We start from the raw sequence: 15,218 nt of genomic DNA, 5'->3' as shown, positions 1-15,218 counted from the left end.
CCGGGGATTGAACTCAGGACCTTGAGCTTGCAAGGCAGGCGGTGGAACTGCTGAGCTAAATCCCCGGCCCAGACACATATCTTTGCTAATTTACTAGTTCATTCTAACCTCCCATTACCCTTGGTTGCTAATTGGTTAGGATTGAACCCTCTTTGAAGTTTTAGGGAGCCCAAGCATAAATAAGTCAGTCATTAGGGGTATGCGTGTCTAGAAACCCTGTAATGTGCAGCACCTCTCCCATAGCACTCATCAGGGGGCTTCACAGAAGTGACTCTGGCTTCTTAAACAGAATAGGAGAAATTCACAAAAATTGAAGAATGTTCGAGAAAAAGGCTCAGAACAGGAAAGTACTAGGGAATTTCTGGGGTTTTTGGGAGTAGGGATGAATCCACAGTTTTGTGAGTGTGTTACTGCTGGAATGAATGAATGCTTCAATTTTTCCACTCTTGTGTCATCCTGCTAGGAGTTAAACCTGTAGAGAAAATCTGATTGGCTCTATTTGGGTCATATGACCAACGTTTTCTCAGAGAAGAGGGAGGAGGGTCTTGAGTAAGAGTCCCACTGACCTTGCATATAATAGGCGGGGTTAGGATGAGTTCTCAAAAGAGAATGGAGGGGCGTTACCAAAAGAAGTAGCCATGAAGCGGGGCGGGGCAACAAACATCCTCCCGGGCCAGAAGCTACTCTTCTCTGAGTCTCTCAACAATGTCCCATGAAGGCACTGTGTGGAATATGTGTCCTTTCAAGGTGCTTTTCAAGCATCCACTTCACATTTCGTTGCCTTTTCATCGTATTCTTTGATTCTAAAAAGTAGTCCAAGTCTTCTTAGTGGTAGCCAATAGGAGAAGGCATTTAATGGATTCTTGCTGGCTGGGAGTGTAGCTCAGTGGAAGGCATTGCCTAGCATTGGAGATGTCCTGGGTTCAATCCCTAGGGGCAAAAAAAAGACTCTTGCTGAGGAAACTTTCTTTTTCTTTTTTTGAAGTTTTAGCGGGGCCGGGGTGGGGGGGGGCGGGCGGGGAGTTTGAGACCCAGGCTGGCCTTGAGCTCACTATGTAGCCCAAGCTGGGATTATAGTAGGGATGTACCACCACACCTGGCGGAGAAAACTTTCTTAAAGAAACCTAGAGAGCTCAGCCAGGAGAACTTCCTTTGCTTCCACTTGAGTCTAGAACTTCCTGCGCTTGAGTCTGTAGGTGCAGAAATGCTCTCCTTCTTCTCCTTAAAGTCCTGGCATTAAGTCCCCAGGACATCTGTCTGGTGGAGTCTGGTGGAGACCTGTTATTTATTTATTTATTTTTTGGTACCAGGGATCGAACTCAGGACCTTGTGCTTTCCAGGCAGGTGCTGGAACCACTGAGCTAAATCCTGGCCCCGAGACCTGTTATTTACAAAGATGGGTGAATAATATGGTAGGGACTCATTACCTTGTTCCTGTATTCTTTGAATAAGCCCCAAAGCTTTGTAATCTATAGTCACTCATTAATTTATTCCATGAATATGCAATAAGAACCTACCATGGACATTCATTTATTCCATGAAGGTGTAATAAGAACCTACCATGAACCAGGCACTGGGGACATGACAGTGAAGAAGGCAGTTCAAGTCCCTGTACTCAGGTAACTTATATCCCTTATGTCATGTTGGCTGAGAAGTCAATATAAATAAAGAAGAGATATCACAACAGGGTTGTGGGATGGGGAGGGGCTGGGATGGCCAGAGTTTTCAGTGAAGGCCACTCTGAGATGATGACACTTGTGGAGATCTGAGTGTCTTATAAAGATATGAGGCAGCAGGGGCGAGGGATTTAGCTCAGTGGTGCTGCCGCCTGCCTTGCAAATACAAGGACCCGAGTTTGATCCCCGGTACAAAAAAAAAAGATGAGGCAGAGCATCCCAGTATAAGGGAACCTAAGTCTTAGTCTCTGGGCTAGGAATAGGCTGGGTGTGTTAGGAGGGTAGAAGGAGGGTGGAATGGAATGAAGTGCAAAAGAGGAAGAGTGGTGGTGATGGGGCTGGAGATGCAGTCAGGTGAGGTGGTACCTGCTTCAGTGAGTGGGACTGACTTGTGCAGTAGACACAGCAGGCCCAGTGCCTGAAACTCACAGCACTTTTAGGGCCCATGAGAGTAGGCTGACCAGGTATTATTATGATTACTTACATTTTACACAAATGAGGAAACTGATGTGAAAAACTTCAGAGCTCCTAATTGGTGGAACTGGGACCATGGCCAAATCTCCTGGCTCTGAAATTCAATAATTGGAATTATTATTGCTAATGGAGCTAAAGATAGTACCAATAAAACTATGCTGAAAATTAATAGAAAACACTATTTAGTGGTCTCTGAAAAAAATAAGTTTTATGTTTGTGTTAGTCAACAGAGGGAGGAAGGAAAAGGTAGTGTCTTAGTTACTTTCTCCTTGCTGGGACAAAATATCTGACACCCAGAAGTTAAAGGAGGAGGGATTTATTTTAGCTCGCAGTTTGTAGAAATTTTAGTCCAGGTTGGCTGGTTCCAAGGCAGGGAGGCATGGCAGAGGGGCATGGCAGGGTAGAAACAGCTTATGCACAGCAAGCAGGAAGCAGCAGCCATCAAGGGAGGGGGGAAGTATATATATACATATATATATGTATATATATCTGTATATGCCACATCCACAGTGACCCACCTTTTCTCACCTTTCACCTACTAACATCACACCCAACTATAAACCCATCAGTGGACTAACCCAGTGTCACACACTCATGATCCAGTCACCTCCCAAAAGCTCCACCTATGAGCATGTGAAGCTTTTGGGGAACATCTAGATATAACCCATAACAGGTAATGAGATAGAAAACCTTCTCCAGCACATATTTGAATTGGTTTCACTTGCCTAAAATTACCAAAATTTAAATCAACACAAGAATAATTTATGGATTGTATACTTTTGTATTCCTAGTCATAAGGGGGAAAGACTGTAGGATGTGAATTTCTTGAAGTCTGTAGAATGTGAGATTTTGAGGTCTACTTTTTCTTTATGTCTGTAGATCCCAGCATAAGGCTTTGAATGTGTTGGGTGTTTTTTGTTTGTTTTGTTTTTTGGTACTGGGGATCGAACTCAGGTCCTTGCACTTTCGAGGCAGGCAGCAGAACCACTGAGCTAAATCCTGGGCCCCTAGAATGTGTAGGTATGCATCGCACAAGTTTGTGGAATGTGTCTTTGATTAAAAGAAGCTCTTGAGGGCCAGGAATTTAGCTCAGTGGTGTTGCCGCCTGCCTTATAAATGCAGGGTCCTGAGTTCCATTCCCTATACCAAAAAAAAAAAAAAAAAAAAAGAAGTTCTTGAAATCTTGTGGTGAATCTAAGTTCTAGATACTCAAAACAAAAGTTTACAGGAAGAATGCTCCCGTCCTCCACTCACTGTCCCTTAAATTTCCACCACCTCACGTCCTGTACTTGTTTATCTAAGTTGTGAACACAGACCCTGTGATTTTTCTCCTGTCATGGGCCCTGGAGTCCCCTTTATCACTGGTAAAACATAGACATGCATCTTTGAAGAGGCAGCTTAGTTAAAAGATGGAAAAGTGGTTTAGGGTGGACCACAACTGTGTGCCAAGAAAGAATAGAGCTAAACTGATACTACAGTTTGCAAATTAATTTTAATGTTTCACTCTTGTAGATAGACTGGAAATGATGACACCCTTAGACGTGGCCTTCTGTGATCACAGTCATGAGCCAGTTAGTTCTGCAGTTTGTAAGTTCACAGTTTCATTGCCGAAGCCTTTATGGGGCCATTAGGTTTATCAAACTCACAGAAAGTAATGAAAATGTCAGGATGTTAACTTACTGTGTAGGTGAATGTCCTTTTCTGGAACCTTGGATATTTTTAGGGTCCAGGGAGGCAGAATTCCTATTCAGATAACTTCCAGGAAGAATGGAATCAGAGCATGGGAAAGTAGATGAACTTGTGGACATATCATATTGGCTGTGAGGTATCCCATGGTCTGTCCTTGCCCAACAGCAGGTTGTATCTCTGAAATGAGCAGAAAATATGTGCTTAACAATCCAGTGGTTTTTGTTATCTGTGAAGTGCTGGAACACAGGACATAGCTGTACCCTTCCTGATGTGTGTCTGAGCTTCCTCACTGTAAATAGGGAGAAAAATGACAGTACCATCTTCATAGGGGTATAGTAAAGGTTAGTGAGTTAATAATATATGCTCATCACTGGGAATAATGACTGAAACATACCACTCAAGAAATGGTTAGCTATTAGTATTTTTGTTATTACTCTCCCAGACTATACAGTTTTCCTTTTATGGTGACCTTTCTGGAGACTTCCTCGATACAAACACTTAGGTTTCAATTTTCTTTATTGTAATCTTATTCTCGAGATGCATCCCTGAGGGGACACCTTAATCACCTTGTTTATACTTCAGCCACACATTTACTGCTCACTGCCCACTTCTACACACGTGGCTAGTACTATCAGTGCTGCATTCTTTTTCCCCTAGTTACGCTCTTGAATAATAGTTACACGGAAGTTCCCAGTCTGATGGCTTTGCCCTTACAGATTGAGAAGTCCAAAATCTAACTTTCTTCTACTTCATATCTGGCAGACAAGTGAAGACCACAAAATCCTGAGAAAATGTACATCATATTCTTATTTTAGTAGTGAGCATGGGTCAGTTGTGTGTTCTAGATCCAGGTGACCAGACCTCTCCATGGTAAGCTTTGCTTTCCTCCTCTGCTGAACTTAAGCTCCATCTTGGCTCCTCTCTGTGCCCAGGTCTGTCTTAAATGCCAGTCTCTTCCACTTTTACACCTTGTATTCACTGCCTCCCATTGCCTCTGGCTTGTCCTCCCCTATCAGGTGGCACCTGAACATATATAGCATGTGTACAGTGTGTTTGTTGTATGTTGTACACAGGCTTTGTTTTAAGAGCAAAATAACCCAGGTTTGTGTAAATAAAATTGCTTTTCCCTCTCAATGTGTTTGTTGCTGGCAAGTAACTAGGAAGAGGGAAGGAGGAAAAGGACTTGGGAAGGGCAAGTGATACATATGATTTATTAGCATATGCATACATCAGGTTTGGGGTGCTTTCCAAGTCTCTTCGTATGGATTTAGAAAGACAAGGTATCAGAACAATTAGGAAGTGAAAAAAAGACCCTGTCAAGGATGATTAATAAATTGTGTACATTAATGGTACACAGGTGAGTACTCAACCTGATACTGTGTTATGGAATTTCCTGTTTCAGAAAGAGTCCAATTATTATTTCCTCAGAACCTACAAAACCTGCTTGCCAGTCTGACTTCGCAATATGATTTTACTGTCAAATTCTGTGTATCAATAAATGATTAAGTATGTTTATCATGTTTAAAGGTAGCCTTGTCATCAGTTAATTTAGTATGGATTTTTTCATAAGAAGAGTTTTTCTATATTAGTTTCTTAAGTTATAAAAGTCTTCATTCTTAGAGGAGAATAGGGGAGTCATTTTTTAATGAATGCAGTTTCAGTTTGGGAAGATGAAAATTTTCTGGAGATGGATAGTAGTGATGGCTCAACCACAATGTAAATGTACTTAATGCTGATAACTAGCACACTTAAAATGGTTACAATGGCAAGTTTTATGTTAGGTATATTATACCACAATAACAAAATGAAAAAAGTTATTCCTGCTTGTGATAAAATTTAAACAACATAGGATAAAGCAGTAAAACTTGTCTTTGTCTTTTCATCAATTAATATTTTGATTCTTTATAAGTAACTATAGCTAATATCTTTTTAGAAATCTGTTATGTATCAAGAAAAATATATAAAGTCTTTCTATTCATCATATATATTTGAGGAGGGTTCTGGGGATCACAACCGTATTTCAGTTAAAGTGGACATCTGTGTTTCTTTTTCTAATATCTGTCTTCATTATCTGTGCAGAGCTGTTTCTCTATGTTCATTTTTTCACTTTGAAAAAATTTAATGAAGTTCATGTTGGGTATGTTATACCTTGAATAATCCTAAGCAGATTCTTGTTCTCCAGGGCCACAAGGAATTAGCATTCATCTTGGTAATGACATTGCACTATTAGCCTTGGCTCAAGGGTACTCTGAGAATTCAAGATATCTGTGAAATTAGAAAAAAATAAAGTCTGGCCTGATTTAGAGTGAAACTATGAAACTGATTTAGAGTGTGAAATCACTGGCTGTGAAACTGATTTAGAATGTACACTGGCAACTCCACACGCCAGCAGCTCCTGTCCCCAGCCTCCATCTGATCCCCTGGACAAGTGGTGATCAGACCTCTTTTGCGGTCCCTTTCTCCTGAATCCCTTTATCCCACTTCTTTCTCTTTCCTCCCCCTGAGGTTGCTGAGGCCCTTGTTCTTTCTGCAAGGAAAGAAGGCTCTACCTGCTACCCTGGACCCCATCTTCTGCTCATCAGTTTCTTGACACTTGGATAAGTAAGAGATGCAAAGAAATGTCTGCTACAGATATGCATATCCTGGGTGCCCTTGTACTTGCGACACAGGATTCCTACTCACCCCCAGTGCAACACAGTGCACTTTCCTGGCATATCACCTGTACCCTAGATGTGTTCAATAACACCATTAGTCCTGCAGTTCACCTCAGGTTTTCAGGAGTGTGTCTCCAAAGCAGCCACCCTTTGTCAGATTGTTTCTTTTGGAAAATGTGCTCTGAGTTCCTAGTAACTGACTTGCCAATGACCTTTTAGGATTAAAGCCTGTTTAAGTTGAACAGAGCTTGTTCTTTTGTTTTTCTAGAGCACACATATTTTTCTTTTTTCCTCACAAAAGTCTACTATTTTATTGATGAACAATCTGAGGCACAGATAGAGAATAACTTCTTTAAGTTTGCATAAACTAGTTAGTGGTTGGATCACTAAATTCTGCTCTTGCATTGTTAGCCACTCAGTTATATACAATAAAATACATAGACAAAGCCATTTATTTCAGGCATACACACTGAGATTCATTTTGACCAATTTTTGTAATGTGTGTGTTGTAGTAGGTGGAATTGTAATAGTGAGGAAGACCTGCCAGTAATAAATGGATTCTTGCATTAACAACCTGTCTCTCTGTCTCTCCTCCCTCCCACCTGGCCTCTTTCTCTTTTTTACTACTGCTGGTGTGTAGTGGCTGTATTGTCCTTGTCTTGTTCTTTCAAACTATATCTGCGTACATAGATATCATCCAAAGCCATGGGAAACATAAATATAGGAAGAAAAATCCAATTGGGAAAATTCACCCTGGAGAATATATTAAGAAGAAACTATAACAGTGAATCTTCTGAACAGTGAAAAACAGATAAAAAAGAAGAAAAAAAGAAGTAGGTGGGCACCCAAAGAGAATTCTAAGAGACAAAATGTGAACATCAGATGGACGTTTCTAAGGATTAGGATATAAGGCTTTGTTAGGTGGACTGACAGAACCTAAGCATTAGCAATAAGCTGTTTTATCCCCCATCCTTGTCTTCCTTTTGAAAAAAGAGCAAAAACATTTTTTTAAAAAGCTCAAGTTGGTACATTTTGGGCTGGCAGTAACTGTGGTTTTTTGTAATGTCAGAAAATTTATCTGTCAAAACAGATGTGTTCACTGGGGATGTAGCTCTATAGGAGAGTGTGTGCTTAGCATGCACGAGGCCCTGGATTCAGTTTCCAGCAACAAAACCCAAAGAACCAGATGCATTACTTTGATTTTTTTCTACTTTAAGTATCAAAAATTTGATTTGAAAATTACAGTATGTAGAATACAGGTAAGATAGAGATGGGGGCACTGAATTGTGTCTCAAAAATCATGTGCTCAAATCCTAATCCTCAGCACTTCACAGTGTGACTTTTGTGTAGAGACAGAATCTTTACAGAGATAAATTAAAATGAGGTCATTGAGGTGGGCCCTAATCCAACATGATTAATGTCCTTTTAAGAAGAGGAAATTTGGAGACAGACACACACAGAGGGAAGATTATGTGGAGACCCAGGGAGAAGATGGCCATCCACAAGCCAATGAGAGGCCTAAATAGACCCTTCCCTCACAGTCCTCAGAAAGAACCAGCCCTACTGACACCTGATCTTGGAATTTAAACCTCAAGATCCATAAGACAGTTCATTTCTGTGGTTTAAGCCTCTCATTCATGGTAGCTTGTTACAAAAGCTCTAATACACTAATAATAACCCAAGCCTTAAAAGTTGGGAGAAAATGAAATAGGGTATTCAGTTTATTGGAGAGTTAAAATGCAGCATAGAAGTAGATAAATCATGTTCCTAGAAACCTAGGGCCTAGCCCAGTGACATTATAACCTTAAAGTAAACTACTGAAGGCGACAGACAGATGGACAGTATTTGAAGTACTGGTTTGGTATACCAGCATTCCAAAGGGCAAGACAAAACCTGGGTGAGATAGTTGAATCCATTTTCAGCTCAATTTGAAATTTGAGTTTTACCCTTCTATGAAATAGACCATTTCCCTTCACATCTAGGGGAAGAAGTTTATAATTAGAACACCCTGGGGAACTTCTCCCATTACTTTTTGTATACCTGAAATATCACAAAGTGAAGATGTAGGTGAAAATGCATTGGAATCATTGTTTTTGACTTTGTTGGCTGTGCAGAGCTACAGGAATAAACGCTTTATGGCCTTGAGCACTACAAAGCCTTTATCGAGCCAAGACAATAGGGGCTTCTGGAAGGGAATGGACTTGAGAACCCTGTCGGGGGTGGGGAGAGCAGTTTGAGGTCAAGAAGACATTCTGTACAGAGCACAGAAGTAATATATAGAACACTTCCTCACCCAATTCCTAGCTCCAGGTGGGTAACCTTGAAGGTTTAAAGGGAAGCAGGAATGTTTTACTGGAAAATTGAAGCTAAAACTGACTGGTCAAGTGTCAGACTTCCAGTCTCTTGGCCCAGGCCTGATTTCTGATGCTGCTGTTTGGATCCTGAATTCTAGAAGCAATCTTTCTTCATTTGAATCCCAAATCATTATCAGCTGTGTGGACTTAGGATGAGGAACATGTAAGCTCAGTTTCATCATCTATAACACAGGAAAGCTAATACTGTATAGTGCACTTAATTTGTAAAGTTGCTTGAAGTATTGAACAAAATGTTCCAGAAGCACTTAGCACAGATCCACCCTGTAGTAGGTACTCAAAAAAAAAACTGAGCTCTTGTCACTCAGACTTCAAGGATGGTTCTAGATAAAATAACGAGGTGGGCATGACTCTCCATTTGAATTCAGACTTCTGTGTTTGGCATTTTGGAGGTTGATATGTTCTCTACGACCTGTTCTGGCCTCAAGCTGATGCTATACAGGAGGTGGAGGTTTGTTTATTTTCTTTTTTGTAACCTGTACTTTAAATGCAGGAGTTTGATGTGGGCAGTGTCAAAGTTAATGAGGTCATGTACATTTGTATAGCTTTATGGGGATTTATCCATTTATTAATTGTTAACTACCACTGTTTCCAGGGTTAAGAAGAAATAGGTTTAATACCTTCTGCCCTTGTAAAATTTAAGCATTCAAAATGCAGAAAAGGAAATGACACATACTAGTTTCATCATATTGACAAGTTTAATCCATCCATTCATCCATCATCCCTTCTATCAAATAAGTATTTATGAATCCTCTGTGCTTCCTGCAATGCTTTCCCTACCCTTGATTATGTATAAACACTGAGGATACCAAAGTGAAAAGAAGTTGCTTTAAGGGGATAATTATTCACAATTGCTGAGGGCTCTTGGGTTAGTAGTGTAGCACTTCTCTTACCTCTTTTCATAGGTTCCCAAATTGGAGTTCAGTGATAGCTACAGCTAGCAGAGCCATCTACCAGGTCTTATGCATATAGAAAGAAATCTTTCTTTGCGAATTCTAGTTCTCCTTCTTTAATGACCTTTAATAGGTTCTTTTTAAGCTTTTACCGTGTATGATGACATTAGGTTTCTCTCCTTTGTAAACTTCTGGTCTGACTGACATAAATTCGTATTGTCACTGTTTTCTGTGTATAAAAGGTTATTTTGTTATTGCTGTAGCAATTAGTATACCCTTTGTTTGGAATCTTTTAATTTTTTTTTCAATGAACCCTAGCATATCTCCATAGTAAATAGTCTATAGCTACTTTTTTCCTAAATTGTCACTCCTTCTCCTAATCAATACCATCTGTGAAGACTGTAGTGGCTTTAAAATATATCCACAGGGCCGGGGGTTTGGCTCAGTGGTTTCGCCACCTGCCTTGAAAGTGCAGGGTCCTGAGTTCGATCTCTGGTACAAAAAAATATATATCTATGTATCTATATATCTATATATCTATATCTCTATATATATATCTCCACAAATTATTTCTTACTCCTCCATTTAGGAAGTAAAGCCTGATTCCCCTCTCCTTGGGGGTGAGCTGTAGTAGTAGAGATTCCTTTCTAACAAATAGACTGTGGTGGAATTGATCTTGTCACTTAAGTGGCAAGGTCATGAAAGACATTGCAGTTTCCCTCTGGGTTACTGTCTTCAGTTACTTGCTCTGGAAGCCAAACCGCCATTGCATGAAAAAAGGTGCAGGTGAGAAGACACCAGGCAACAGCTATGAGAGCTAGCCACCTTGGAAGTGAATCTCCAGCCCCACCCAAAGATTCAAGTGATTGCAGCCTAGGGACAACATGATTAAAGCCTCATGTGAGATCCTTAGCCAGAACCACTCAGCTAAGGTGTTCCTTACCAACTGAGTGAAATAGTAGAGATTTTCTCTTTTAAACCACAAAGTTTGGATCATTTGTACTGCTGCAATAGACAGCTACTGCAGATTTGCCTCCTTTTCAGATTATGTTGTAAAGACTTAATTCTAGATGTGGTCACTATTTTTTAATTTTTCCGTTGTAGTGCTTTTATATAGCATAGTTCTCTGAAATTTTCAATAATCCTCTTTTAATTGCCTCTGATAAAAACTTCTTTCATTTGAATCTACTTATATTCTGGATTCTGTTCTTACTCATTTTCTCTAAATTCTCGTCTCATTTTCATCTTGAATCTCTTCCTCTTCTGGGCTTCAACAAGCTTTAGTATCTTGCTTTATCAAAACAGAACCTCCTCCTGCATTTGGGGTACTTGTGTTTATTTGTGAAGTCTTTAAGTACTATCTACACTTTTTTTCTCCATCCTTGTTTGCTAGTTTCTACCCATAATGGTGGCATTTTCTCTTTGAGCTCAATTACCACTGTTTTCCTCATCCCATCTTTCTTAATCTCTGAAAACGTTAGTGCTCAGAGTCTCAAAGAGCCTGAGAGCTGAGCTAGAACTCAGCAACCACTTTCAGATGATGACATGGAGGCCAACAAGTGTAGACACTTGGTTCAGTTCACAAGCCTTGCTTGTGGCAGACCCAGGCTCAGAAGCAACCTCTGACACTCAGGCCTGAGTTCTTCTCACTTTACCACAAACAATTCCTTGAAACCTTCTTCACCCAAGTTATAAAACTGCAGTGTTTTCTAGTTTTCCTCCCCACCTCCATTCCCCCTTTTTCCTGTCTCATTCTCTTCCCCCTTTCTCCTTATGCACTTTTCTTGTCCCCTTTGCTACTGCACCTAAAGCTTTGTCCTTGCCCTTAGCTCTTCTCTCTTAGTGATCTCAATTAGTGCCTGTCATTAACTCTCACTTCAAAATTCCATCTCCTGTTCTAATTCTGCCCTGGACTGTGCTTCCGTATTGCTGACTCTGCACAGGACGGTTCCATTTGGAGTTCTTACCACCATTCCAAGCTCAAGGTCAGATGCTATGCTTCTCCAGTTTGCCAACAGCATTTCTCCTTGTCTTGCTCTTTGGGTAAATATTTAGAGCCATCCTATCTGCTACCAAGCCTGTACTTGTATTCTCCTCTTCCTCCTTCTCCTTCCCCTCTTCCTCTTCTTTCTATATCTTTGTTGTCTTCCTCCTACTACTCCTCTTTTCCTCTTTCTCTTCCTTCTCTTCCTCCTCCTCTTCTTCTCGGTTTTATTCTTGTTTCATTTTTCATTCCATTCATTCAAAACAAATATGTTGTGAATTATGCCAGGAATCTGAAAGGCACTGAGGACACACAGACTAGCAAGACTTCTATCTGGTTCTTTCTTTTTCTTTCTTTTTTTTTTTTGTGGTATTGGAGATCGAACTCAGGACCTTGTGGTTCTTTCTTGACTTTTCTATGGCCACAGCTCTAGCCAAGGCCCTTGTTACTAAGTTTACATCATCCTGACAGTTTAGTTTGTCTCTTTGTATCCTCTCTCTCTTCAATTTATCTACATTGCTTTTTTCATGTTACTACTTAGATACTGTAATAACTTTCTATTATCATCACATCAAGACTCAAATTTGTTAGTAGCCCATTTTAGCTTTGCCTTGCCAGTTGTTTTTCTCAGAAACCCTTTATTCCCTGCCAGGTTCCTCTGATCTCTGGCCCATTCAGATATTCTCCTTGACTTACACTGAATTCTGTTCCTTGGGGTTGTGTCACAGCCTCTTTCTGGTTGTGAACTGAGTAGCTCCAGGGCAGTTGTTATCAATGGCTTCTTAGGATTGTTGTTAAGACAAGGATCAAAAGGGATGCAGTACTAAAATATATTTATATTTAAAAATGTAGGTAGTTTTTCCACAGAAACCATCTGTGACTGTATTACATCAAACTCCTTCTAAGTGAGGTGGGAAGAGAAACAGGTGACATGAATGAGGAAAATTGCCAAAATGTTTGCTTTTTCTATTATCTTGAGTAGACTAAATATTAGTGACTACTGTTTAGGATTCTGGGGTATTATGATATGAACTATACAAGATATACCCATATTTCACATTCATTTCTTGATTCAGTATGCTTGGAAGGCAGTGGTCAATGGGATCATTGGATTGAAACCAACAAGGTCTTCTTTCCAAGAGAAAAGTTCTCATGTGGATATACAAATCTTAAGTGTTAATAAATGCCTTTATGAAAGCAAACAGGTTAGAGGTAGGGAAGTAATTCCCTTTATCTGCTGCCTTTCTATATCTCTTGTCTATGACTACATCTTCTATTAGAGTTATAAATGACTGTGGTTTTTTTGTGATGTAGATTCATAATAGAATTTTGAAGATGTCAGAAAATTTTTTTTTTGTATCGGGGATCAAACTCCAGACCTTGTGCTTGCAAGGCAGGCAGCAGAACCACTGAGCTAAATCCTCGGCCCAGAAATTTTTAGAAGTACATGAACTGTATATAGGCACCTCAACGTTTTCTGGATAAATAACTATTTCTTTTGTGTCATGTAACAGAGACAAAATGATCACTGCCTCTGTCATTTTCTAGTTTATTTGTTAAATCCATTATCTATTCAGTCAATTTTTTATGAACTATGTATTATAGTCCAAGTAGAATGTCAAGTGCTGTGGACATAGTGGTGACCAAACTGACCAGGTTTCAGCTTGTCTGATAACTTGCTACAAAGAGTGAAGGCAGGATATTTTCAGTTCTTCTCATCTACCCTCAGTGGGATTAGGGTTTCTGCCTACACTTTTATCTTGCTCTCCTTCTCATTAAAGGTCCTGCTCAGGTGGCATCAGCTTCTTCACAGAGCCATAGTTCAGTGGTGGCCCTGGTAGTTGCACATCTCTCCTGGTGAAAATTAGGGAACGTGGATTTATAACCTAAGCCACATTTATTGTTACTTCACTGACATGTGGCTTCATCTGATGTTTTAATGTCTACACTCTTATTTGTCTGGCAGTTCATTGTTGCCTTTTAGCTCAGCGCCTTATGATGTTGTTCTGTTTCAATAGTTAAAATATTTTTCCTCTTAATTAATAAAGGTGAATTAAGTTGATTTATTCACTAGTAGAGGTATAATATAATATATACTATATTATATTATAATATATTAATATATTAATGGCAGGTTCTGGCACACAACATCAACAAATATTTGGGAAGAAGAGTTGCAGAAAAAGTTGAGGGGAAAAAGAGAATTTAGAATTAATCAATTTAATAAAGATTTAAGTACCTATACTTGCCACTCCCTTTTAAAAATTTACCAGAAAAAATAAAACAATGGAGAAATGAAGTATGTGAAAAGTAAAAAACAAGGAAATGACCCAGATTTGATGTCAAGTGCTTCATAGCTATTATCCCTGTTCTTCTATAAAATTCCCAACCTGTATGTTAGACCAATCTTTCCCTCCCTTCCTTCCTCTCTCTTTGCTGCATGTTTTGTGTGGCTCTTGGTTTTCAAAAGTCACTGTACTATCAAATGGCAGCCAAAAGATCATACTTGGTATCAGGAAGGCTTGGGGCTCAGAGTTGGCCCCACAACTTACTAGCAGGTCACCTTGTGCAAACATTTCTAAGTCTCTGTTCTTCTTCATCTATAAGAGGAGGATAAGAGCAATTCCTGTATTAAAGTGTTTTGTGAGGGTCAGGAGTGAGAAAACAGATAAAGTGCTTAACACTTTGCCTAATACTGATAATGTCTATAATGTCCAGTCTTCTCCATCGTTTATTTCTCTTCCAGAAGACTATGCTACAGGATTCTATCTGTACACAGTGGAACACAGTCTATAAAAATTAAATATATGTAAATTATATTCTTTTCCATCCTTTTCATCCTTGAATAATTCAAACACAGCTGAGGATATTTCCCCCAGGCTTTGCAACAGCATTCTTTCTAAGATAAGATCAAATTTGGAAAAAGTTGATTTAGAAGCAGAATTTCTCAGCAAGTCATAAGCAAGTGATGTTACAGAATTATAATGGAAGTCTGTGGTCTTTCTTTAGCTTAGTTTCTGTTCCTACAGCCATTCAGAAAATATAACATGTAAATGCTTTTGGATGAGTTTAGAGTTAAACTCTTAGTAATTAAATTTGTCCTATTATCTGAAGGCATTTTGGTCTCAAGTAATAGATTTTGTTTTTAATAGACACAATTGTCCAAATCAGTTTTGGCTTTGTTCTAGGGAGCTCTAATTTATATTCTTACTGAATCTCTGAGAATAGCAAAAGACTTGTTCTTCTCTATTGGCAGTTTGCTGCCAAGGCTCCTGCAGACTTTAGCAATCCTGCCAGTAATTGTTCAATGGTCATTTCCAATTTTGTTTTGCCAAGTATACAGATCTACAGGAAAAGCTCCAATATCTCAATTGTTACTCTCAACAAAAATTCCTCATGTCGACTAGGAGATCAAGCTGAAGTGATACTTTCTTAGAAATGTTCCTCTATTGACCAGGAGAGAGAGGGGAAGAGAA

The sequence above is a fragment of the Heterocephalus glaber genome, unplaced genomic scaffold (genome assembly GCF_053883595.1).
Source record: "Heterocephalus glaber isolate CG9 unplaced genomic scaffold, H.glaber_assembly_v1.0 deba00000942, whole genome shotgun sequence".
Classification (NCBI taxonomy): Eukaryota; Metazoa; Chordata; class Mammalia; order Rodentia; family Bathyergidae; genus Heterocephalus; species Heterocephalus glaber.
This window is presented reverse-complemented; position numbering follows the sequence as displayed.